This window comes from Pleurodeles waltl, chromosome 6 (assembly GCF_031143425.1).
Source record: "Pleurodeles waltl isolate 20211129_DDA chromosome 6, aPleWal1.hap1.20221129, whole genome shotgun sequence".
Lineage (NCBI taxonomy): Eukaryota > Metazoa > Chordata > Amphibia > Caudata > Salamandridae > Pleurodeles > Pleurodeles waltl.
Window position 1 is genome coordinate 1065721761 of NC_090445.1, and position 25060 is coordinate 1065746820.

Below are 25060 nucleotides of genomic sequence, written 5' to 3' on the forward strand. Positions count from 1 at the left end.
CTGTCGCGGGCGCTAGGCCTACCCACACAAGTGAGGTATCATTTTTATCGGGAGACGTGGGGGAACGCTGGGTGGAAGGAAATTTGTGGCTCCTCTCAGATTCCAGAACTTTCTGCCACAGAAATGTGAGGAACATGTGTTTTTTTAGCCAATTTTTGAGCTTTGCAAAGGATTCTGGGTAACAGAACCTGGTCCGAGCCCCGCCAGTCACCCCTCCTTGGATTCCCCTAGGTCTCTAGTTTTCAGAAATGTACAGGTTTGGTAGGTTTCCCTAGGTGCCGGCTGAGCTAGAGGCCAAAATCTACAGGTAATCACTTCGCAAAAAACACCTCTGTTTTCTTCCAAAGTTTTGGTGGTGTCCACGTTGCGCTTTGGGGCGTTTCCTGTCGCGGGCGTTAGGCCTACCCACGCAAGTGAGGTATCATTTTTATCGGGAGACTTGGGGGAACGCTGGGTGGAAGGAAATTTGTGGCTCCTCTCAGATTCCAGAACTTTCTGTCACTCAAATGTGAGGAAAATGCGTTTTTTTAGCCAAAATATGAGGTTTGCAAAGGATTCTGGGTAACAGAACCTGGTCCGAGCCCCGCCAGTCACCCCTCCTTGGATTCCCCTAGGTCTCTAGTTTTCAGAAATGCACAGGTTTGGTAGGTTTCCCTAGGTGGCGGATGAGCTAGAGGCCAAAATCTACAGGTAGGCACTTTGCTAAAAACAGGTCTGTTTTCTGTGATGTGTCCACGTTGCGCTTTGGGGCGTTTCCTGTCGCGGGCGCTAGGCCTACCCACACAAGTGAGGTATCATTTTTATCGGGAGACGTGGGGGAACGCTGGGTGGAAGGAAATTTGTGGCTCCTCTCGGATTCCAGAACTTTCTGCCACAGAAATGTGAGGAACATGTGTTTTTTTAGCCAATTTTTGAGCTTTGCAAAGGATTCTGGGTAACAGAACCTGGTCCGAGCCCCGCCAGTCACCCCTCCTTGGATTCCCCTAGGTCTCTAGTTTTCAGAAATGCACAGGTTTGGTAGGTTTCCCTAGGTGGCGGCTGAGCTAGAGGCCAAAATCTACAGGTAGGCACTTTGCTAAAAACAGGTCTGTTTTCTGTGATGTGTCCACGTTGCGCTTTGGGGCGTTTCCTGTCGCGGGCGCTAGGCCTACCCACACAAGTGAGGTATCATTTTTATCGGGAGACGTGGGGGAACGCTGGGTGGAAGGAAATTTGTGGCTCCTCTCGGATTCCAGAACTTTCTGGCACAGAAATGTGAGGAACATGTGTTTTTTTAGCCAATTTTTGAGCTTTGCAAAGGATTCTGGGTAACAGAACCTGGTCCGAGCCCCGCCAGTCACCCCTCCTTGGATTCCCCTAGGTCTCTAGTTTTCAGAAATGTACAGGTTTGGTAGGTTTCCCTAGGTGCCGGCTGAGCTAGAGGCCAAAATCTACAGGTAGTCACTTCGCAAAAAACACCTGTTTTCTTCCAAAATTTTGGTGGTGTCCACGTTGCGCTTTGGGGCGTTTCCTGTCGCGGGCGCTAGGCCTACCCACGCAAGTGAGGTATCATTTTTATCGGGAGACTTGGGGGAACGCTGGGTGGAAGGAAATTTGTGGCTCCTCCCAGATTCCAGAACTTTCTGCCACAGAAATGTGAGGAACATGTGTTTTTTTAGCCAATTTTTGAGCTTTGCAAAGGATTCTGGGTAACAGAACCTGGTCCGAGCCCCGCCAGTCACCCCTCCTTGGATTCCCCTAGGTCTCTAGTTTTCAGAAATGTACAGGTTTGGTAGGTTTCCCTAGGTGGCGGCTGAGCTAGAGGCCAAAATCTACAGGTAGTCACTTCGCAAAAAACACCTCTGTTTTCTTCCAAAATTTTGGTGGTGTCCACGTTGCGCTTTGGGGCGTTTCCTGTCGCGGGCGCTAGGCCTACCCACACAAGTGAGGTATCATTTTTATCGGGAGACGTGGGGGAACGCTGGGTGGAAGGAAAGTTGTGGCTCCTCTCAGATTCCAGAACTTTCTGCCACAGAAATGTGAGGAACATGTGTTTTTTTAGCCAATTTTTGAGTTTGCAAAGGATTCTGGGTAACAGAACCTGGTCCGAGCCCTGCCAGTCACCCCTCCTTGGATTCCCCTAGGTCTCTAGTTTTCAGAAATGCACAGGTTTGGTAGGTTTCCCTAGGTGGCGGCTGAGCTACAGGCCAAAATCTACAGGTAGGCACTTTGCTAAAAACAGGTCTGTTTTCTGTGATGTGTCCACGTTGCGCTTTGGGGCGTTTCCTGTCGCGGGCGCTAGGCCTACCCACACAAGTGAGGTATCATTTTTATCGGGAGACGTGGGGGAACGCTGGGTGGAAGGACATTTGTGGCTCCTCTCAGATTCCAGCACTTTCTGCCACAGAAATGTGAGGAACATGTGTTTTTTTAGCCAATTTTTGAGCTTTGCAAAGGATTCTGGATAACAGAACCTGGTCCGAGCCACACAAATCACCCCATCTTGGATTCCCCTAGGTCTCTAGTTTTCAGAAATGCACAGGTTTGGTAGGTTTCCCTAGGTGGCGGCTGAGCTAGAGGCCAAAATCTACAGGTAGGCACTTTGCTAAAAACAGGTCTGTTTTCTGTGATGTGTCCACATTGCGCTTTGGGGTGTTTCCTGTCGCGGGCGCTAGGCCTACCCACACAAGTGAGGTATCATTTTTATCGGGAGACGTGGGGGAACGCTGGGTGGAAGGAAATTTGTGGCTCCTCTCAGATTCCAGAACTTTCTGCCACAGAAATGTGAGGAACATGTGTTTTTTTAGCCAAATTTTGAGGTTTGCAAAGGATTCTGGGTAACAGAACCTGGTCCGAGCCACACAAATCACCCCATCTTGGATTCCCCTAGGTCTCTAGTTTTCAGAAATGCACAGGTTTGGTAGGTTTCCCTAGGTGGCGGCTGAGCTAGAGGCCAAAATCTACAGGTAGGCACTTTGCTAAAAACAGGTCTGTTTTCTGTGATGTGTCCACGTTGCGCTTTGGTGCGTTTCCTGTCGCGGGCGCTAGGCCTACCCACACAAGTGAGGTATCATTTTTATCGGGAGACTTGGGGGAACATAGAATAGCAAAACAAGTGTTATTGCCCCTTGTCTTTCTCTACATTTTTCCCTTCCAAATGTAAGACAGTGTGTAAAAAAGACGTTTATTTGAGAAATGCCCTGTAATTCACATGCTAGTATGGGCACCCCGGAATTCAGAGATGTGCAAATAACCACTGCTTCTCAACACCTTATCTTGTGCCCATTTTGGAAATACAAAGGTTTTCTTGATAGCTATTTTTTACTCTTTATATTTCAGCAAATGAATTGCTGTATACCCGGCATAGAATGAAAACCCACTGCAGGGTGCAGGTCATTTATTGGCTCTGGGTACCTAGAGTTCTTGATGAACCTACAAGCCCTATATATCCCCGCAACCAGAAGAGTCCAGCAGACGTAACGGTATATTGCTTTCGAAAATCTGACATTGCAGGAAAAAGTTACAGAGTAAAACTTAGAGAAAAATTGATGTTTTTTTCACCTCAATTTCAATATTTTTCTTTTTCAGTTGCTATTTTCCGTAGGAAACCCTTGTAGGATCTACACAAATTACCCCTTGCTGAATTCAGAATTTTGTCTACTTTTCAGAAATGTTGCGGTTTATGGGATCCAGCGTTGGTTTCATGCCCATTTCTGTCACTGACTGGAAGGAGGCTGAAAGCACAAAAAATCGTAAAAATGGGGTATGTCCCAGTAAAATGCCAAAATTGGGTTGAAAAATTGGGTTTTCTGATTCAAGTCTGCCTGTTCCTGAAAGCTGGGAAGCTGGTGATTTTATCACCGCAAACCCTTTGTTGATGCCCTTTTCAGGGAAAAAACCACAAGCCTTCTTCTGCAGCCCATTTTTCCAATTTTTTTAAAAAAAATGAAATTTTCACTGTTTTTTGGCTAATTTCTTGGCCTCCTTCTGGGGAACCCACAAAGTCTGGGTACCTGTAGAATCCCTAGGATGTTGGAAAAAAAGGACGCAAATTTGGCATGGGTAGCTTATGTGAACAAAAAGTTATGAGGGCCTAAGCGCGAACTGCTCCAAATAGCCAAAAAAAGGCTCGGCACAGGAGGGGGAAAAGGCCTGGCAGCGAAGGGGTTAATAAAAATACTTTTTAAAAAAAGAAAAGGAAATAAGACAGAGATGCCGCACTGGGAAAAGGGTTAACATAGAAGCATATGATTACAGTTATTTGTATATAACGTGAAATCACTTTTAGAAAGTTGAAGAGCTTGACTGATAAGGTCTGAGAAATATCGCTTTTTTTTAAATCCCCTATTTTACATTCAAAGTTAATTGTTGTGGTGTCTTGAAAGTTTTAGGACAGAACCTTTTTGGCTCTCAACAGACTCCGTAGCAGTGTGACCTAATCGCTAGAATAGAATGTATTGAAGGATTTGTTTAGAATATTGAAGTTCACAGGTACACGCGGAGGAATAAAGACGTCTGATTTACAGTTCCATGTGTGGTACAGTCATTGGCAGGTACTGAGGCTGGAGACTACAACTGGGGACGAGATAGGGGGATTAGTAACCTGAAGATGGACAGTGCTCTCCCAGAGAGTTTGATGTGGTCCAGGCAAACTGCTTGTGCGTGTCACGTGTACCTTCGTTGAAGTGATGAGTCAATGGTTGGCGTATGTGGAGTCAAAGTGCAACTCCAGCCAGTATGAAGCATTTCAAGATAAAGGAAGCTTCACTGAGAAGTCAGTGCATCGTTTGTCAAGAAATTACGACCAAGCTCATACTAAAATGTACCACGCAGCCATGCAAAATAAAGTAATACATAGTACGGAGCATTACTATTAAAGGCAGATACAACCAGGTCGACAAAGTGCAATCAAAGACAAATATATTTAGCTAAAGAAAGTTGCGAACAGAAGCATTGCAAGGCAGAGATTAATCAGGCTTCAGAAAATGCAAACTGACATGTACAATAGAGGGATAAAATAACTTACCGAGCACACTAAAGAGGGTGATCGTGTCATGGCATTCAACAAAGTGGCAGAAGAAGTGGTCAGGTTTGTGCTTACAGAGCTGTCCATACCCAAAGCAGTGGCCCACCAGGCTGCCAACTGGGGCTCTGAACAGCTTCAGAGGTCTTGAAAGAGTAAAATGTTGAAGGGAACTGATGGAATCATGAAATTTGATGATGGTAGCTAAGAGAGAAGCCACAGTTCCAATTGATGTTAAAGATGATCCTGAGGCCCAAAAGGCAAAGGACTTTGGAGAAAGTTTGCATAAATATGATCAACAAACAACATCAAAGTGTATGCTATTCTCAATGTCAGGAAGGTCCACACTAGTTTACAATGCTGCCACCTTCCTGAAACCATCCCCACATTTTAATACCAGCAAAAAGCAGAATATTGGCGATAGATGGAGTGCTTGGGTACAGACCTTTGATGTTTTCATTAATGCAACTGAAGAGACTTTTAACAGAAAGATTAGCAGTTATCTCTAAAATCTTGCTGGTGATGGTCTGAAAGAAGTTATAAAGAAAATGCAGAGAACTGGCAAAGAAATCATGTATCGTCAGATTAAATCGCTTTGAATCTCAAGTTCAATCCAGTACCAAACATTGATTTTGAATGATGCATTTTGAGTAAAGAACGTCAAAGAGTTGGGGAAACCATTGATGAGTTTGTGGAAAGACTAGATGCACTCATCAAACACTGTAAGTTCAATTAATTTAATGAAAAGGAAGGTACGCGTCTTAGAGTTATTGATGGATGCTTGTCAGATTCATTCAGACGACGAATGCTGAGAGAAACTCTTAGTCTGAAGCAAGTGTTGATGGCTTCCAAAGCTTAGGAGCATGCTGAAAGTCAAGCTGCTGACATGGAGGCTGGAGGTGCCCAGAGAGAATCAGTCATGAGTGTGAAAAGTAAGCCAAAGCAAAAGACTGAGGGACACACAGTGATGTTCACCTGTAAAAAGAAGTTATGCTTTAGAGGTGGATTTTAATTTTCACACAAAAGAACTTGTCCCGCCACTGGACAGATATGTAAAGGCTGTGGGAAAGAGAACTATTTTCTGACAATGTATACAGTGGAGGAAAAAGTAAGTGTGCCACAGGCACAAAGACAAAATGGCCGCCAGAACATTCCAGAAGCAACATTTGGCGCAAGCCCACAAGGCCAAGTGGCGACATCAATTGAAGCAAATTGATACTAAACTAAGTTGTTCGTCATCTAAATCATCATCAAACAGTTCTTCTCTTTCAATATCAATTGAAAGTGAAGAAAGTGATTTGCCATGTTGATGTTTGCCATGGTTGCATGTGAAGAAAAATGTCAGTCAAAGAAATGTTTACATGCGAAAGCAGCAACATTTTATAAACACTGTTTAAAGATTACATTGGAAATAAAGGATTATTCAATAACTTTCGTTATAGACAGTTGTGCATTGATAAACATCATACCTGAAGAGAAATACAATGAACTGTCTCTATTTCCTCAGCTTATGCCATCAACGAATAAAGTGTACTCATGGGCTGCATCAACGCCCATGAAAAGTCAAGGTTTATTTGTAGCAACAGTGAAATAAGAAAACGAAGGTACAAGCACTGATCCATGTGCTTCAGGGTACAGTGTCAAGTGTCTGTTTACTCAGCTTCAATAAAGTTGCTGATATGGGACTGATTTCTGTGTATTAAAACATGAATGCTCAACACAAAATAGTAAATTAATTTCCTTTGTTGTTTCCAGGGCCGGACTGACCATAGCAGGCATCGGGTGTTTTCCTGGTGGGCTGGAAGGTTGGGGGCCAGTTTTCAAGCAGTGGGGGCCAGGTTTGTTACTGGGGGCCAGGTTTGCAGCAGTGCTCTCTTCGCCATCCCCCACCCCCTGCCCACAACCCCCTCATCCACCTGGTCCGGGGGCTGGTCTGACAAAATTGCCAGGGCTGCTTTGGGTTCCCAGTCCATCCCTGGTTGTTTCATGGTTTAGAAAAGCTTAAGACTATGAAAGTAAAACTACATAACAATGAAGATGTCCGTCCAGTTGCTCAAAGACACAGGCAAATTGTTTTTCATTTACAAGCTATTTAAGCATGACATTATTGAGCGTTCCACTGGTCCAACACCATGTTTTCTCCCAAAATGGTAGTGCCCAAAAAGGACAGTGAAGGAGCTGTACTCATCTGCATTGACATGCATCAGGCAAACAAAGTGATTGAACAAGAACAACATCCAGGTCCACACACAACTGACATGATAATGCAATTGAATGGTGCAAAGATCTTTTCTAGTCTTGATGTAAATAAAGGTTATCATCAGTTGAAACTTGAAGAAAGTTGCAGGTACATTGCAACCTTTTCTACACATGTTGGTTTGTTTTGGTACAAAAGACTTAGGCCCATATTTATACTTTTTGACGCAAAACTGCGCTAACGCAGTTTTGCGCCAAAAAAATTAGCGCCGGCTAACGCCATTCTGAAGCGCCATGCAGGCGCAGTATTTATTCAATGACGTTAGCCGGCGTTAGCCGCCGTCGCTGTCTGGTGTGCGTTAAAAAAAAACGACGTACACCAGGCAGCGCCGGCGTAGGGGGAAAATGGCGTATGGGCGTCCACAAATGGTGCAAGTCAGGCTGAGGCAAAAAAATCGCCACAACCCGATTTGCGGCATTTTTTTACGACGCCCATCCCCCATTGAAATGACTCCTGTCTTAGCAAAGACAGGAGTCATGCCCCCTTGCCCAATGGGCATGGTCATTGGGCATAGTGGCATGTAGGGGGGCACAAATCAGGCCCCCCTATGCCACAATTTTTTTTAAAAAAAATACTTACCTGGACTTACCTTAATGTCCCTGGGGTGGGTCCCTCCATCCTTGGGTGTCCTCCTGGGGTGGGCAAGGGTGGCAGGGGTTGTCCCTGGGGGCAGGGGAGGGCACCTCTGGGCTCATTCTGAGCCCACAGGTCCCTTAACGCCTGCCCTGACCCAGGCGCTAAAATCCGGCGCAAATGCAAGTTTTTTAGACCCGCCCACTCCCGAGTATAAATACGACGCGTATGCATCGCAGTCATTTTTTAAGACGGGAACGCCTACCTTGCATATCATTAACGCAAGGAAGGTGTTCACGCAAAAAAATGACGCTAACTCCATGAACTTTGGCGCTAGACGCGTCTAACGCCAAAGTATAAATATGGAGTTAGTTTTGCGTCGAATTTGCGTCGAAAAAAATGACGCAAATTCGGCGCAAACGGAGTATAAATATGCCCCTTAGGGCCTCATTACGAGTGTGGCGGTTCGAGGACCGCCACACTCAAGTTGACGGTTGGACTGCCACACTACAGGTGGTCCGACCGCCCAATTACAACACTGATGGACAGACCAACTAGGGGACCGATGTCCTCGCTGGGAACATGCATTTCAGCATGACAGCGGCCAGAGTTGTACTCAACCAGGGTGGCACTGAACTCAGCGCCGCCTGACTGATTACAACTCTCCTCACCGCCAGTCTTTCCATGGAAGTCTGACTGGCATGGAAAGGCTGGTGGTGAGGGTGTGCTGGAGGCCACAGGTGGGTCCCTGCATTGCCCATGCCAAGTCAAGTATACCAGCTGCTATTTCATTAGCCCAGATTAGCACTGCCACAAGCCATGATAGTGGCATACTGAAACTGAAGGACATAATTATAACATCAGTCGTGAAGCCAACACGTTTGACCTCTCACCCATGATGGTGAGTATCAAAAATATGAAAATGTCAAGGATGAATTGTACATAACTCGAGGAGGAGTCATACTACATTGGCCAAGAATCCTGATTCCGGAGAGTCTGCAACAGAAAATTGGAGTGGCTCACAAAGGACACTGTGGTATAATTTCCACCAAAAGAGCTCTCCGAGACTGAGTTTGGTTTTCGTACTTAGATGAAAGAGCTGAAAATGAACTCAAAGTATGTCATCACTGCCTTTCTACTAATGCTTCTCAACATACTCTGAACATGTCAGAACTCCCTAAACATGGATAGGAGAAAATAGCCATTGGTTTCTTTGGCCCACTGGACAATGGACATTGATGGTGAATGTTGATACATACTCACAGTTCCCTTTAGTTGAAGATCTTTTATCTACAACTCACAAATGAGTCATTGAAATATGATGGCATCTTTGCAATTTGTGGATTTTCAGCCACTGTGAAGTCTGATTAATACCCATTTAACAGTAAAACATTCAAAGAATTTCTGGAGCATCTGAACGTAAAGCATCAAAACAATACACCTTTGTGGCCACAGGTCAATGGACTTGTTGAGCGTTTTATGAGTATGTTAAAGAAAGCTGTACAGCGTGCAACTCTTGAGAAGCCCAGTTTAAAAACAGTATCAAATTGTACTCTACAGGCTAATCGTTCAACACACCACTTGACCACAGGTGAAAGTACTGCAACTTTGATGTTTAGGAGAGCAATGACAACCAAGTTGCCTCAATGGACCACCAAAATAGGCCAGACTGAGAACATGATTCATACAAGGAACTTGGTTAACAACTGGAAAATGAAAGCTTACGCTGACAAGAGGCAACATGCAAAAGACATCACATTTAAAAAAAAGATGATTGATTGATCCCCCGACATATGCTCAAAAGAAAATCTGATGCTCCATATAATGCTGAACCATTCCAAGTGGTGTCTACCAAAGGACACATGGTGACTGCTCAGCACCTTGGTAAGTCTGTTACCAGAGACTCTTCTCACTTCAGGCCTGTGATTCATCGGACTTCACCTTGAAACGTGAAAGAAAGACTGACCCTGAAAACTCAGTGACTGATATTATTTCTTCACCATCCTTAGCAATCTCTACACTGAAGATGACAGCTCACAGCTTCCAGTAACCAGATCGAGTTTAAAGATTAAAGCGCCAAGAAGGTTGATTGAAGACATATAGTTGTACATATTTCATCATATACATCTGTGTGTTTATTGATTTTGTGAAAATTTAAAATTTTCATTTAACAGAGGGGGAGATATAGGGGGTCATTACAACATTGGCGGTAAAAGCCGCTTACCGCCGAGCAGAAGACCGCCAATACACCGCCGTGGAATTCCGCCACAGCTATTATGACCCACATCTCGGAATCCGCCGAAACTCAGACACCCACACAAGTCCGCTACACCAAAGGTCAGTGATAAACTGGCAAAAACAAAACCTCCACCGTCACGCCAACAGAAACACGCCCATGCTCTCACGACCCAAGAATCCACGTGGCGGTCTTTCAACTGCGGTATTCTATTGGCGGTACAGACCGCCGCGCTCAAAATACACACACATCTCCAAAACACCGCCACATTGGACAACTCAAAATACACACACCTGATACACATACAAACACCATTCCCACACACCAAACACAATATAAAACACACACCCACATCACCCACAAACCCCTAAGACAAAAAATTAGAGACGAAGGCGACAGAGAGATAGCACAGCAATAGGCAACCCCACCACACAGAGGCACACTACACCATCACCCACACAACATCCACGCACAAAATACCACACACCACTACACATCACCACACTCATCACCACATACACCCCACACACATCACCTACACCACCCCATGGCACGCCAAAGACACCCCAGGTTTTCCGAGGAGGAGCTCAGAGTTATGGTGGAGGAAATCGTCCGGGTAGAGCCACAGCTATTTGGATCACAGGTGCAGCACACCTCTATAGCTAGGAAGATGGAGCTATGGCAGAGAATCGTCGACAGGGTCAACGCAGTGGGACAGCACCCAAGAAATCGGGAGGACATCAGGAAGAGGTGGAACGACCTACGGGGGAAGGTGCGTTCTGTGGTCTCCAGGCACAACATCGCGATTCAGCGGACTGGCGGCGGACCCCCACCTCCTCCCCCACAACTAACAACATGGGAGGAGCAGGTCTGGACCATTATGCATCCAGAGGGCCTCGGAGGAGTCGGTGGAGGAATGGACACTGGTAAGTCTAATCTTAACTATCATATCCCCCACCCTACCTGCATGCTATCACACACCCCCACCCTCACCCCCTCCCCTATCACTCCAACTCCTCACTAATGTACTAATAACACAAACCACCCATCCCAACACCAAGTCCTGCATGACACAACAAAGCATGGACACCCATCACTAAAGCATGCCCACTGCACATACCCATACACACACCCCCAACCATCATCACACAAGCCCCCACACAGGAATGCAAGGACTGGGGTACACGCTCACCCACCTATTGCACACCATGACATACACAGATGCAATAATCATGCTTTTGCACCCCTGCAGGACCACTACCTAACGTCACCAGACAGGAGGGTCCAGACATCTCCACCCCACCCACAGAAGAGGCCCACAGTGATGACAGCACCTCTGGCCAACTGGATCCAGATGACCAGCCCGGACCATCGTGGGCCTCGGGACAGTCGGTTCCCCTCGCACAGGCACAGCCCAACACTGACCTTCCACCGTCTGGTAACACCAGCACAGCTCCCACCCAGCGGGCCCATACCTCCGTACACAGGACACGTCAATCAGCTGTGTGTCCACCACTACAGGGAACCCAGGATAACCCACCACCCCAACAACAACAGGGACCTGGGGGCAGTGGCAGTAGGCACATGGTCCAGGGGACGGAGGCACAGGAACACAGGGGAACTGGAAGGGCTGCTGTGCGACAGGGGGCAGACAGGCCCAGGGAACCCACTCTCCACGAGGCCCTCTCCTCCATCATGGGAGCCTACCACCACTCCCAGGAGACGATGGCTACGGTCCTGGCCAAGTTTCAGGAGACCCAGCACATGCAGGATGAACAGTATTTGGGGTTCAGGGAGGAGCTCAGAACCATCAGCTCCGCCCTGGGCACCATCGTAGGGGTGCTGAAGGACATACAGAAGACCATGAGGAACACCGTGGCACTCCAAGGGGCCCCTGACACTAGCCAGGACGATGAACTGCCCACCACCTCTGCCGGTGCTAGTGGACAGGACGCCCCGCCACAGGACCACCACACCAGCACCCCACCCCCTGCAGACGGAGAACCACCCAGCAAGCGGTCCCTGAGATCCAGGAACAGGACAGAGCAAGATGGCAAGAACCCCGCCAGGAAATGAGACCACCCTGATTGTCATCCCATTGTCCCACTTTGTTACCCTGTCCAGATTGGAACTGCCCCAGCTCCACTTCCTATGCCCATATGGGCAGTGCACCTGTGAGACTAATAGACTGGACTCTGCCATGGACATTCCTCCACCATCACCCATCACCATTTTGCCACCCCCTCCAATAATTAGCACTTCAATAAACACCCTTGAACCACAAAACAATCTGGAGTCAGTCTGTGATTTTGAAAATGTGTATTATCTATGACAATGACAAAATCAGTTCGAAAATGGGGGCATATTTATACTCCGTTTGCGCCGAATTTGCGTGGTTTTTTTCGACGCAAAATCGGCGCAAAACTAACGCCATATTTATACTTTGGCGTTAGACGCGTCTAGCGCCAAAGTATGGGCAAATAGCGTCATTTTTTAGCGTGAACGCCTTCCTTGCGTTAATGAGATGCAAGGAAGGCGTTCCCGTCTAAAAACAGACGCACATAGCGGTGCGTGGTATTTATGCTCCAGGGCAAAAATCACTCCCGCGCGGCAGGCGGCGCAATTTTTTTTCGCAAAGCACGAATAGCGTGAAATTTTAACGCCTGGGTCAGGGCAGGCGTTAAAATGGGGCAAACACACCTGTACTTAATCAGAACACACAGAACAAACAACAGAGCAGCAGAGCAGCAGAGCAGCAACAGGGAGACATGGAGGTGCTTTTTCTTCAACGTGCACGTAGACGCTGAGCCCTGCAGCAACAACAGCAGCCACAACAGCAGGGACCCCAAAGACAGCGCAGAAGGCAGGAGAGGATATTCCGCCCACGAACAACCCTGCATGGCCTCAGGGAACGAGACATCATCCAGAGGTACCGGTTGAACTGGCAGGCCATTCAGCAGCTGCTGACAAATATTGAACAGCAATTGGCCCCCACTTTAGTGACTCCACGCACTATCCCAACCGAAACAAAGCTGCTTGCCGTACTTCACCTGCTGGCAAGTGGCTCCTTTCAGACAACTGGTGCCCTGGTTGGTGGAATCTCACAACCATCTTTCTCCGCATTCCTGCCTAAAGTACTGGATGCCATCATTGGACTGACACCCCGCCACATCTGCTTCCCTAACACAGTGCAGAAGCAGCAGGAAACAAAACAGGGGTTCTACGCCATCAGTGGCTTTCCGCACGTCCTTGGTGCAATCGACTGCACACACGTACGCCTTGTGCCACCTGCTGCGAGTGAACACCTCTACCGCAACAGGAAGCACACACATTCCAAAACGTGCAGGCCATAGTCGATCACCAAGGACTGATCAGCAACATTGTGGCTAAATATCCTGGGAGTGTACATGACGCATTCATCTTCCGTCACTCCACCATCAACCAACACTTCCAGGATGGACGGTATGGCAATGGACTACTTGTTGGTAAGGACAAAAATCTACTTATATACTCACTGCACAGAAACCCTCTAGGATAAACAACCCATACACCACAATAGCAACACCTAGACAGGAACACACTGAGGTACTTACATCACTAGCCATGTGTCACAAGTCACCATTGAACCTCTCACACATTTGAATTTACTCCACAGCTTAGTGTGAAGACATTCATGACTGTGGTTGCCTAAATGTCACCTTGCAAATTGGAAGTCTCACAATAACCTGTACACTAATACAATGCATAACTTTTAAGGGATGGGATGGCCTGGCTATGTTCATATGAACGTTTCTAATACCCTTTCATGTTTCAACTCTGCATGGAACTATCATCACACCCCCAGTGAGGACACACGGACACCTGTGTCACAAGTCACAATGCAAGGGAGGGCACACTGTACTTGAGAAACCAATTCCTCCTGCTGACAAACAGTTAGCCAACATACACTTGCTCAGCCAAGGAAAAAAAACAATGCCAAAGTTTCCACCAACAACCATAGGTTGTCACATTAGTACACAAAATAGTCACAGACAACACAACACAACTACTGCCATCAAAGATACGTACAACAGTGCCTCCTACATCTAATTGATACCATTCTGTGTTTCTCTTTCAGCTGATCAGGGGTATGGCATCCAGCCTTGGCTAATGACACCATATGGGAACCCAAATACTGCTGCTGAGCGGGCATACAATGACGCCCACAAGAGGACCCGCAGCATTGTGGAGAGGACCTTTGGGATCCTAAAGTCAAGGTTCCGCTGCCTTGACATCACTGGCGGAAGCCTCCTATACTCCCCAGAGATGGTATGCAAAATCATACTCACTTGTGCCATATTACACAATATTTGTGTACAAAGGAACATTCCCCTCCTTGAACCGGACCCAGACATGCCTGAGGATTATGATGAGGAGGATGCTGGCCTGCAACAGGAGGGGGAACAACCTAACACCGCAGCAGGAGTGCGTAGGCGCCAACAGCTTGTGAACAATTTTTTTACTTAACTTATTATAATCACTTGTATTCCACACTTGTAAATAAACACAGATCACAAACACCACATCATGCTTTGGCCTATTCATTTCTGACCACCTTTAGTTTGAAATAGCTGAAGATGAATGTCGTCTCATTGATCAAGAATGCCATTAAAATTCATCACACCAAAAATAAACATCACAACTGTATGCACAGAGGGTAGGATGTGACATGTTACATTACCATACACAGAGCCCAACAAGAGTACAAATGTGACAATTACACATGCCGGATCCAAACAACTGAAACAGTCTCTCATCCAGCCCAAAATTGGAGATCCTTTGAAAGTCACATCACACGTGTTCAGAGACAGGGTGGGACCATCCATGTGTACGTGAACATGTCATCAATGGCTTCTCTCAAGTGTATGATGTGAGCAATACACAATTGCAACAACATCAGCTGCCACTAACTCAGGAGGAGACCTTGAAGTTACAGTGACAACATACACACAGACAGGTCATACTGGATCCCCATTCCCACACACATGTACACATATGTCATACAACCAACCTAATATTTGAAAGTAGACCATCACAGTTGTGTCCCAGTTTGAACCTAGCAGGAAGATTGTAACATGACACTAAACCAGTTTATGCAGAAAGGGACACAGACAAGCAAAACAATCTTCGCATTATCACATCGTGAACGCTGAGAGTCTTGCAAACTTAGGGGGTCATTCTGACCCTGGCGGTAATTACCGCCATGGCGGAGGTCGGCGGTAGCACCGCCAACAGGCTGGCGGTGCACCGATGGGCATTCTGACTGCGGCGGTTCAGCCGCGGCCAGAAATGGGAAGTCGGCGGTGTACCGCCGACTTCCCGCTGCCCTTGCGAATCCGCCATGGCGGCGGAGCGCGCTCCGCCGCCATGGGGATTCTGACACCCCCTACCGCCATCCTGTTCCTGGCGGGTCTCCCGCCAGGAACAGGATGGCGGTAGGGGGTGCTGCGGGGCCCCTGGGGGCCCCTGCAGTGCCCATGCCAATGGCATGGGCACTGCAGGGGCCCCCGTAAGACGGCCCCACAAAGCATTTCAGTGTCTGCTTTGCAGACACTGAAATTCGCGACGGGTGCAACTGCACCCGTCGCACCTTCCCACTCCGCCGGCTCCATTCTGAGCCGGCGTCCTCGTGGGAAGGGTGTTTCCCGCTGGGCTGGCGGGCGGACTTTTGGCGGTCACCCGCCAGCCCAGTGGGAAAGCCCGAATGACCGCCGCGGTCTTTCGGCGGGAACCGCTTGGCGGGCGGCGCCCGCCGACCGCCGCGGTCAGAATGACCCCCTTAGTCATATGAAAATGGTATGCAACTTAGCTCCAAATCATCATTACTGCAAACGTCAAATGGGCTAATGAGATGAATGAATGGTCAACAGTCATTCATACCATATGGCCTTACATTCGCCCGCTGCTGCAGGTTTGCCAGGATATGATAAAAATACTCCATGGATACAGTAGCTATTCTGGATGGTCAAATCCTAGGGTGCTGGGGGCCTTACTCCACCGCTACCACCCCCAAAACATACAAGAATCATGTACTTGTGAACTAAACACATGCATAAGGCACATGTGTAGCCTCCATGTCACAAGTCCTACACAAATATGAAACACAAAATCATAATGGGACATGGTCAGCCCCATAAAAACTGAAAGTGACTCTCCCACTCCCTGTTAGGACTACAGATAAAAGCATCCCCATCATAAAGGTGGGGACATTTTGGAGACGGAATACATAATGGTATCAAAAACATCATTTCAAAATAGCCATCAGCAATTACACCAAATATGTTGTCAAATATGGTCAATACATTAGTTAACGTATCCCAAACATCACAATGTGAAGGCCGTCTATACATAAAAGTACGGACATTTGTCATATACAAACACAAATGTGTCTCACATTGCACCGTTTTACCATGACAAATCACCTTTCAAAAGATAAACACATGAAGACATTTGGATAAATTTGCTCCATATTCTACGCATACAGCATGGCCGTCATAATTTGTTCACGTACATGAGTGCACACAATGCAGAGTCAGATACAAATGTATCCAAAAGTGTCTTGATATTTCACCTTCAAATTATTATTTACATCCACAATATTTTTGACTCTGCATCATGTGCACTACTGTACGTGTAAAAAAAAACACGCCCATGATGTATGCGTCGTGAAATTGACGCTACATGCACAATATATTGGTCATTTCATGTACAGTATTAATTATTAATATTCATATCATATTTTTTCACTCAGCATCATGTGCACCACTGTACGTGTAAAAAAAACGACGCCCATGATGCATGCGTGGTGAAATTGACGCTACATGCACAATATATTGGTCATCTCATGTACAATTTGAAATATTAATATTCATATCATATTTTTTCACTCAGCATCATGTGCACCACTGTACGTGTAAAAAAAATGACGCCCATGATGTATGCGTGCTAAAAATGACGCTACATGGACAATATGTTGGTCATTTCATGTACAGTATTAATTATTAATATTCATATCATATTTTTTCACTCAGCATCATGTGCACCACTGTACGTGTAAAAAAAACTACGCCCATGATGTATGCATGGTGAAATTGACGCTACATGCACAATATATTGGTCATCTCATGTACAATTTGAAATATTAATATTCATATCATATTTTTTCACTCCGCATCATGTGCACTAGTGTACGTGTAAAAAAAATGACGCCCATGATGTATGCGTGTTAAAAATGACGCTACATGGACAATATGTTGGTCATCTCGTACAATTTGAAAAAATTATATTCATATCATATTTTTACACTCCGCATCATGTGCACTGTAATGCGTAAAAAAAATATGACGCACATCTGTGTATGCGTGAAAATATGACGCATTACGCGAAAAGAAAAACGGCGGCCATTTTATGCAGGAAGTGATGTAATAGGATATCCTGTTTACCAAATCTGTACTGGGAGTTGACTTTCACTTTCACTTTGCAGTCTCAGAGTTATCTAGACTGTGTGGTTGTGTGAAAGGTGTTGTCCTGTGTTTTACTGCTTTAGTGTCCTGTGTGCCTTGTATTTTGTCTTTGTGTCAATCTTTTATTGTTGTCTAACATTGTCTCAGTCTGTTTAGTGTTATTTTGTCTATACCTGTGATAGTTTGTATTGTCTGTGGGAGTCTGTTGTGGGTAGCATAGTTTGGGGGGTTAGTTGGGCTATTTTTCTCCTTCTTCTTTTTCTTTCACACCTCTACCTTTCCCCATTTCCCACTTTTTCTTTCATTTTTCGTTTGTACTTTTTTACACCTCTCATCATGTCAGGTAGGCCTCGCCTGTCCAGGATGGGTGAGGACGAATTGGGGGGCTTCATATGGCTCGTAAGCCATTTCCTCCCACTGATGCTGGAGGCTGGGGGCCGTGTGATACAGGGGTATCACACGGAGGCGAGGAAAATCCGTTGGGAGAAGGTGCGCCATCACCTGGTCCAGGTCTACGGGAGTCTGAGGAATATCCATCAACTCAAGCACCGCTGGGCAGATCTGATCAGCAGGGAACAGGACCTGCTGGACCACCTGGGACTCCGGATTGGTGGCTATGTTGGTGAGTACTAATCAATTACATGGGAATAATAGGAATGTGTGCGTGAACATGTGATGATTGGTAGCCAATCTGCAAAATAAGTAGCTGACTGCGTGTTATGCTTGGGAAACCTAGGCCCATGGGTATACACATAAATCCCCATTTTTGCTACACATGTACACCCAATAACAGCAGTAAAATGCAACATCTATTTGTATTTTGCTAAGTAGCCCCCTCTCTGCGTCACAAAATGATGCAAATGCTGCGCTACAAAGGTATACATATGTGTCCAAATGTGTATTTGTTGCAGGATGTGTATGAAGACCTATGCTACCAGGCCGATCCCTCATTTTTGCAACACATACCAGATGGCTGTAGCTGCATGGAATGTACTGTTGCATTTGTGTCTGAAAAGCAACACGTGAACTGCTCTATTTGTACTCTACTGGTCATAATGGCCAGTGAGTACGTCATGTAGAAACAACATACCTGCATATGTAGACGCCATAGCTAGACCGAAAATTCCAAACACATGATGATGCTACACATGTGTGTTGCCTTCACGTCACATGAAGTTAGTCATGTTGTCCACACATATGTCACATGTGTGTCTGGTTGCTGTGTGTTGAACCTGTCCACATAGCCTGTTTGATTGTGAGTGGTCATGCAGTTCTCATGGAACCAGTTGTGGAATGTTTCTCTCTGGGATGCACATGCTGAGATGTATGGATCACATGATTGTTGGGGCCTACTAATGGAGGATTAACTTGGACGACACATGACTGTCCTGGCCACTGCATGAGTGTAGTAGGGTGTGTCACTGGAGCAGGAGACTCATCCAATGATAATCTAGAATACAAAGTCAGCCAGGCAGGATGAGCATGTGTGAAAGTGTATCATTACCATGTAATATTCACACACTGTCATTGTAACAGAAATTATTTGTCTGTTCACCCAGTCTGAGTATAATCTTCCTTTCATGCTTTACAGGTGGACCAGCCCCGTACACTGTTTGCCCATTTTGACGACCCCGATACCTACAGTGAGTGTTGCCTAAGTGCTATTTACATTGTTTGGAAATGAAGCATGATGGATTACTGTGTGTTCAGGATAATTCATGATTTGATGTGCTGGCCGTTCATTGGCTTTGTTGTTTTGGTGTGATATCAAATAGGAATAATGTTTCTGTAAAGCAATACCTAGTCATCTCTCAGATTGAGGGGCAGTAGGTCATTCAATTAGTGCGACAATTGGGAATGGCATGACTCATTTTGAATACACTGGTCAATGTTAGACTTGGTCAGGAACTTGCCATTAACTGAGTCAGCATATCAGACTGACAGTCTCCCAGATAGCTTAGGCACATGGCTTCGATGACAAGTGCTTCTTCCTAGTTGAGGATGGACTGTGTACACTGTAGGTCGGATCTTCCGGGGGCATGTACTTCCACAAGGTGACCTCGAAGTGTGTGTGACTTGAGTGCAATGGCCTAGGTGTTCTGTTGAATCATGTGAATGGGTGTTCTACCTCCTCTGTGTGTGTTGTAAAACATGCCTCACTAATAGTATGTTATGTTGGGCTAAGTCATATCATTTTGACATGTGTGGACCTGGGATGTGACAAGGTTGGGCTGACTCCAACGTGTTGCTAGCCCTTCATAGGTGTTGTGTGTGAAGGCACATGCTTGTTGAACTTTCTGTACACTCCTGGTTGTGCATTGATCATGGGATTGTTGTTTGTTCTTCCCACACCACCCACAAAGACTGGGATGTTACTGTGAAACAGGGTACCTAGGACTGTAGCAACCAGTATGTTACACGTACTTAACACCTTTTGTGACTTGAGTTTGTACCTAGGTCCAGATGTAGCAAAATGTCTACACATTGCAAATAGCATAATTTGATGTTAGTGAGTTGCAAACGTCTGTTTCCTAATCCGAAATGTTTTTGGTGGTCATGTACATATTTGCAAAATGCTTTTCTAAATGAAAAAAAAAAAGGAGTTTACCAGCCCTACTTGCAAATCACAGTGGTAGGCAATCCCATTTGCTAACGAGTACGTGGTTGCAAAGTGAGTAGCTGTTATCATCCACTTGAAGTGGATGCTAACCAACTTGCTGACTGGAAGGGGTCCTCATTGTGAACCTTCACCTTTGTGAGTGGACCAAAATACTCCTGCACAAAACAGCCAGTGGTCTAGGGGAGCAATAATTATTGTGTAAATTAAGAAAAATCAATTGTTGTGAATTTAAACAAATCGCAGCTCATTTCCCTTTCAGATAAAGGGCCTACACTTGGTGAAAAATAACTTGCTTCATTTAAAAGCAGTCACGTCTATGGAGTTCTGCTGTTCCCAGCAGGCCTCCATCCCCGTGAGTGCCCATAGTTGCTAAGGTGGTGCAAGTTGGAACCCACATCATTGATGTTCATGAGGTGGGATTTAGGGACCCCATAGTGACTCGCAGACGGTGTCAGAGACACCGTTCAGCTTTGCAATTTGCTAGTTGATTTCCCATCAATTCCTACATCTGGCCCATAGTGTCGACATATGATTCATGGCCAGGGGTTCAATCTTAGCACACAACTATTTCGAAATGCCATTGAGTGAGGAGTGTGATTCTTATCACATAGAATGACATATGTAGTGAAGTCAGTATGCGGACGAGCTGGTGCCATAATGTATAATGCCTTAGGTATGAATTGTATGAGTAGTTTAGGGTGATGTCATCCATCATGTAGAGACATGGATATGCTATATGTGATATGCCCTTCAGTATGCATGATTCACATGTACTTCCTCTGAGCCTTCCCGTGAACTATGTTGTAACAATTGCTGCAACCAATACATTGCTAGTAATGGACAAATTACCCATTGTGGTATTCAACCCACTGTAAATTCTATGCTCAATATTTGCCTTTTCTCTTCACAGCTGCAAACCTGAGTGCCGCAGCTCGCAACCAGTTTGAGCGCCGGGCAATGAGGTACAGCCACATCCTGCAGGTGCAGTGTGGGTATTGGAGGATGGCCCGCAGATACAATTCGGAACGGGCCTCCGGGGCGTGGTATGCCACACCACAGGCTCCCCCAACGGTGCCCCCAACAACCCCCGCCACTACATCCACCAGGTCTGGCCAAGTGGACCCAGCAACAGACCAGGCATCCTCATCCAGACCTGGACCCAGCCGTGTGGTGGGAGCAGGGCAGTCCCGTGCCCACACCACTCCACCAACACAATCCACCTCCACCGGCACCCAGACCTGCACTGACCCTCCGATCAACCCAGCGGACTTCCACGCATTGTCAAGGAAATTGGACAGGTTGATTGCAAAAGTTGACACCCTGACGGAGGACATGGCTGAGGTGAAGAGGAAGGTGTGCTCCATCCGGCGAACACTACGGAGGCCAAATCAGTAGACATTTTGCCCTCCAGAACTTTTACCCCTCCCCTCTCACCTCTTTCCTATTTCATACTGTTAGTTGGGTTTGGGGGGTTAGTTATAGGATAAGTGTAGGAAATTAGCTTAGTTAGTGTTAGGTAAGAGGGTGGGGGGTCCTTCTTCTTTATATCTTATCTTTTTGTGTGGGTGGGTGGGTGGGGGGCAATGTTGGGATTCCTGTTTAAAAAAAAAAAAAAAAAAAAAAAAATATCTATAAAAAAAAAAATTACAAAAAAAATATGTTTATTTAGGATAGTGTAGTATGTGTGTAGGTTAGTAAGTGTTGTCCTGCATGTGTCTTGTCTCATAATGGTGGGTGGGGGGTTGATGTTTAGATCGTTTCGTTACATGTGTAGAGTAAGTTTAGCTTAGGTTAGTTAGGGACAGTTGTGGGTTAGTAGTAGTCAGGTTAGATTAGTGTAGGTTTATCTTTCCCTTAGTTGCCTCTTTTATTACTTATTGGAAATAAAAATTTTGTTAACCCTTTACCTGATGCGTTAGGTGCTACCTTTTCATGGCCTTGACATCAGTGTAGCAGAAAGTTTTAGTATGACATTTGTGTCCTATGCTCGCTATCCCCAGGCTATTGAGGTTTAACATGCCAGCTACCCGTGTGCTAACTTGGTAAGTATCCACCATGTGGGAGAGCCACCATTGGTAGTGTGCATAGATCATCAAGATTTGGGGTTGGTATGTATCCTACTTCACAAGAGTGCTTCCACAGTTGATTTTGTAGGTAAATCGATAGGTCGGACAGCATTGTGAAGTTCAGGGAGAGCTTTGTAGATGAGTATTTGTTCACACTCTTGTCTTGTTGCTGTCATTGCTGACCTACATCATGTGTGTACTGCTTGAGCATGACTTTCCTTCATGGTAGTATACGCTGTAAGGGTGATTGATGCAGTGTAATTTGGTTATCATTCCTTTCATTTTACAGCATAATTTCTTGTTTTAGTATTGCAAGGTGCCTACATTTCTCAGCCACCATTAGTTGTCTAGAATAGCTATGGATGGGGCCTCATTCTGTCCAACACAGCATGATTGTGTGTGCTTAGTCCCTACATCAGTTATTTTCCTCAGTCTAGTAAAGCTATGATGCAATCCTGGCCACTGCACAGATGTTTCAGTATACATGAAATCAGGACAGTAGTATAGAGAATCGACATGGTTGCCACACAGCCACTTTGGAGTTATGTACTGCACAGTTGAAGTGTGAAATGACACAGAGACACAATAGGTGTGCAAGTGATATTTATTTTTAGGTGCAGTAGTGCAAAAAGTCCATTAACAATGTTAGGTGAGTCCGTTCTGGTGCATTCTTAAATGGTGATCCTATTTACAGGGTGTGGATGATGCTCCTGACATGCTGGGGTTATGTCACAGACGGTGCAGAGGAACAGGAATTGCCAAATGGTAGGAGAGAAACATTTACAGCCAATGTGGACAAGTTAAACAGTGGATTGCCGAACAGTCATTGAGGGTAGTTGGAGTGAGGCTGGCATGTGTCAAAACGTAGGACCTAGGTCAGAGTAGGGCATGGTGCAGGGACTAGGGCTTCCGGGTACTCTTGCGAGTGAATGTTATCTGTTCCATGTCTTCTTCTTCTGATGTGTGTGTTGCCTGGTGTGTCCTTGTTGTTGTTGGTTGTGAAGGGGCAACACACACCTCAGTGTCAGAAGACATGGAGGCAGACATCCCGGGGGCTGATCCCTGTCCAGTTATGAAGGGCAGTACTGCAGCAAGGAGGGCATGCTGGTTTTTCAGAATGGCAGCCACATCCCGATGGTAGGCAGCCAGGTCGGCCCTGAGGGGTTCGATGTTGCATTCGTGCACACGCTGACTGGCTTGCTGTTGGAGTTGTTTGGTCAACTGGATGACAGCTGTGCAGATTGCCTTCTGTGTTACTAAAAGTTCCTCCAACAGCGATGTTCTGGCTTGCATTGCAGCTGCCTGATCAGCAGTTGACAGCATGCACGAACGCACCCCCTCCAGGCTGGCTGCCATAGTTTGCATCCCCACCCGCACCTCCTTGGCCAGCTCCCGCTGGACCCCAACGACTGTTCTTTCGAAGCTGGTGCCAGTGTCGTCAGAGTCCTCAGCTGTGTTGGAGCTGGCAGGTCTTACAATTGGGGTGGCGGGTGGTTCTACTGTGGTGGCTGCTTCTTCTTGGCTCCTCCTTGTTACTGAAGGGGGGGTTTGGAGGCTTTCGAGGACCATGTCAATGGTCTCTTGTGTGAGGTTGATGGTCTCGTCATCCATGTCATCAGGGAACTCATGGACAGGCATACCGGCAGGAGATCCGTGTTCCTCTGCAAAGAAACAGGGTACAATTAGTGTGTCTGTGTTGAGATCATTTTGCACGAAGATACAAGCCTTTGGATGCCTTAACTTTGTACTCTGATTTTGTCTTGGTATCTGCTGTCCATCATAGGGCATTGTTGTAGGCCTATGGCCCACCTGTGTGTCACATGTATGATATGGAGCTATCAGACATGCCTGCCAGGTCATCTCTAGGTGTTGATTTGTAATTATTTCGGAATATGCATTTTTTTGTCCTACTCCTCCCTCGGTGTTTCACTATTGTTATGGAGGGACATTTGTTTGGGTGGGCTCTCATTATCCTACATGTGATTCTTGGCTTTCTAGGCAGCAGGATAGCTAATGGTGTGGGGGACTAAGTTTGACCCACTTGTAAATAACTCTGTCACCCAGATATTCTATTTAGCTCAGACAGACTAGCAGTGCCTCTGGTCTCCCACAACAGAGGAATGTTTAGAAGTCCAAGGCCATGACATCTTTGGGACTTCTCAGGGAAGTGGTGGTCATTCAGGTCCTACACATTTCTATCTTTTCCGGTATGTTCCCATACACAAATGACACAGACAGTATTTGTTTGATATGAAGTTTCATTGTACAACTGACTTGTAGGAATTTAGGTGTGAGCCCCAATAACCAAAACAATACACACAGTTAGAACTGAAATAGTCCGCAGGAGAGTAATACATTGGTACACAGCTATCATGGTGCCTAACAGTTTCTACTCTCCCTCTGCTTGTTCTATATATAGCACAGCATGTTAAGTTTGGAGCTTGGCTGTCTGAATCACAGGGGAGACATCATCCCTCATATCAGAGGAATGGGCTGGGATCTGGTTGTGCATCAGCAGCAAGGCAGGCAGCATCTAGATGTGATTTTCTGTTTGTAAACTCCCCCATGCGTGTCTTGGGACGAGGAAGTGAATTTAAAAGACATATGTCATTGTGATGACAAAGTTTCCCTACGCAGGAATGGCAAACCTTAACCCCTACCACATCTATCATCAACGAACCAGACGGTATCCTTGACTGGGGCACAGAGTGAATATGTTCTGGCAAACTCCAGTGCAGAAGTAGGCAAAACAGGGTGATTTGACTATTTGCCAACACCTTAGGACTGACTATTTGCTACATTAA

At 46.1% G+C, this 25060-nt stretch overlaps 1 protein-coding gene across 1 annotated transcript in view; it reads right to left on the reverse strand.

Moving 5' to 3' along the window:
- Positions 1 to 25060, reverse strand: part of LOC138302077 (mucin-5AC-like) — a 263254-nt gene that overhangs the window by 194325 nt on the left and 43869 nt on the right. The window lies entirely within an intron of this gene.